The 3,112-nt window shown below is 27.3% G+C and overlaps 1 long non-coding RNA gene across 1 annotated transcript; it reads left to right on the forward strand.

Moving 5' to 3' along the window:
• Positions 1–1,261: 1,261 nt before the first annotated feature.
• Positions 1,262–2,071, forward strand: LOC145100429 (uncharacterized). The gene is made up of 2 exons (XR_013705036.1): positions 1,262–1,633; positions 1,704–2,071. It is a non-coding gene; the product is annotated as an uncharacterized LOC145100429 (long non-coding RNA).
• The last annotated feature ends 1,041 nt before the right edge of the window (positions 2,072–3,112 follow it).

Genomic DNA, 3,112 nt, shown 5'->3' on the forward strand with positions numbered 1-3,112 from the left:
CACACTCATGAAGAAGTATTTGGTTAACAAGATATTTTATTCAACTATGATGAGGAAATTACACAAAAAGAAATGTTGCGATATAACTAATCTAAGCTAAGAAATCTCATCTCGTTGAAGGACTACATCTTGCCATACCCACTAAATGAATACAACATGACTCTTTATACATGTAGAAACAAGTCTAGCTAACTAACTCACATATCATAAAAGGAGGCCCATTGTCATCATCCATGGAGGACTTTGAACCTTACATTCTCCCCCTCAATGTATGAAATAGATGACAAGGTTTCAACTTCCAGAACAAGCCTCTACCGAATAAGAAATGATCTTGTGAAGAGGAATATCAAAGTAATCCATGAATCTTGATTCTTCAATAGTCTTCAAACCGGTTTCTAGGCTATAGAAATACGAAACCAAACATCAAAGTAAAAATATCACCTTCAAGCTCCCAAGGGCTTAGAAGTAATATTTTTCAACTTCATCTTCTAATGTAATCCCAAAGATTTTCAAGAAAGCCAAGCCTACCATAAAAACCCATTTCGGAATTAAGAAACCAAATCACTTTTTATCTTGAAGAACTCCCCCTCCAAGTCACAATGATCTTGAAATATGCTAATGATATAAGTCACTAAAAAATATCATGTAACAAATCAAATTCAAGATTCGTAACTTCACTTGATCGAGAAATCCCTAAAAGTTAGAGTCAATCAAAGCACCACGGTCATTGGTAGAACCTTTGGGATCACCGTCCTAAAGTTCATCAATACCTTAAAATAGATATCCCCACTTTCTTACCACAAGGTTCATTAAAAATCTCCAATTTGATAAATCACAATCCAATTTCGAATGGCCATATCAAATTCTTCACCTTTTTATAATAAAAAAAATTATTATAAAACCTTTAATGGTCATGAGAATGATCTTTAATTGGATAAATCATTTCTTTAAAGTTTAAAAATAGTCGAAATTTTTTAAGGTTTTTGCGAAATATGACCTTCCGAACCGCCATGACCTGTTGGAATCCACCTTCCGAACCGGCATGACTTGTTGGAATCCAGTAGTATTTACCGTTCACGAAAAAATATGTTCATGAAAAATCCAATTTTGTTCATCAGCCCTTGAATTCGTAATCATTTTAGAATTTGGATAAATATTTACAAGATGCTGAAATATTGAGGACTAAATATGAAACAATGTATCAGCTTCCCTAATTTGGTCGATAAATGTCAACAGCAACAATGCAAAATCAATTCCGAATACGGTTCCTTGTTCCGATTACAAATTCTTTTCCGGTCAATTCCAAATACGGTTCCTTGTTCCGATTACAAATTCTTGTTCTGATTACAAATTTTCGGAATTTCACAAGCAACACCAACACACAATTAATTACGAGACCCGTTTGGATTTGAAAGACCAGAAATTGTTCATGCGAGAACATCAGCAAACAACGATACCGTCTTTCTGATTGCGAGATAACTATCGCAAGTCTGCTCTTTGTTCTGATAATACAATTGCAAGACCAGATTAATGATAACTTCACATCGTCTATTCACAAATCAGAAATCTTCATTCCGATTTAATAACAAGAACTTGATTCAGATGCCGAGATGCGAGACCAACAAATAAATTTGTAAGACCATCACACCAACTTTCAACTTTCAACTTATTGATCTGATTATGACTTTCATCTTTGAATATAGAATATCAAACACAAGTTTTCTGAAAGGCATCTTCAAAAGCAAGTTCATCTTCATCATCCATGATCCATTGATTATCAAACTTCATCATAGATCTCCAAATTGATAATTATTGACTTTCACGGTGTCTCCGAAATGATTCAATCAAGTAGAACACGAAACATCACAGCAAGATTCAGTGAATTGAAATAAAGAGTCAATCAAGCACCAAAAATCGAGAATAGTTGAATATGAAATCGAATCGATGAATTAGGTTGTCATGATTCAAGAGAGAAATAAGATCACCTTGATCGTTGTATAATAATGATTCAAAAAGGAGTTTGAGTTATTAAATATGATATAATAAAGTTCGAATGATCATGAACCATGAATGAATCATAAGTCTTCAATGAAACAGATTTTGGGCTACATTCAAATATGAACATGAAGGAGATCAAACCATTTGAATTGGGCTAGAATATTTGGCTTTGGGTTAGAAAACAGATCAGATCCGAAAACAAATTCTTTTATATATATATATATATATATATATATATATATATATATATATATATATATATATATATATATATATATATATATATATATATATATATATATATATATATATATATATATATATATATATATATATATATATATATATAAAAGAATTTGTTTTCGGATCTGATCTGTTTTCTAACCCAAAGCCATATATATATATATATATATATATATATATATATATATATATATATATATATATATATATATATATATATATATATATATATATATATATTTTGTTAGGTTAATATGAGACAGTCTAATTTTGTGAGACCGTGAGAAACATTTTTTTATTAATTTTATTTAATTTTATTTTATTTTTAGTTAATTCAAGTTCCGAAAATAATATTTAAAAAAACAATTTTTGGATTTTTCCATTTATTTTGCATTTTAAAATTATTTTTTAGAATATGTACAGTTTAGTATTCTATTAGAATATTTCACGTATTTTTCAAAAAAACATGATTTTTTTTTTATTTTTTATTAGTTAATTAATGTTCCAAAATAATATTAAATTTTTTTTTTTAGATTTTTCCATTTATTTTGCATTTTAAAATTATTTTTTAGAATATGTACAGTGTAATATTCTATTAGAATATTTTATGTATTTTTCAAAAAAAAAAAAAAACGGAATTTTTTTTATTATTTTTTATTTTTTTAGTTAATTCAAGCTCCGAAAATAATATTTAAAAAAGAATTTTTGGATTTTTCCATTTATTTTGCATTTTAAAATTATTTTTAGATTTGGTCTCACGGTTTCACAAAATAAGAATGATCTCAAATGAACCTAAACCTATATATATATATATATATATATATATATATATATATATATATATATATATATATATATATATATATATATA

Source organism: Lactuca serriola, chromosome 4, assembly GCF_051521515.1.
Source record: "Lactuca serriola cultivar US96UC23 chromosome 4, Lser_US96UC23_V15, whole genome shotgun sequence".
NCBI classification, from domain to species: Eukaryota; Viridiplantae; Streptophyta; class Magnoliopsida; order Asterales; family Asteraceae; genus Lactuca; species Lactuca serriola.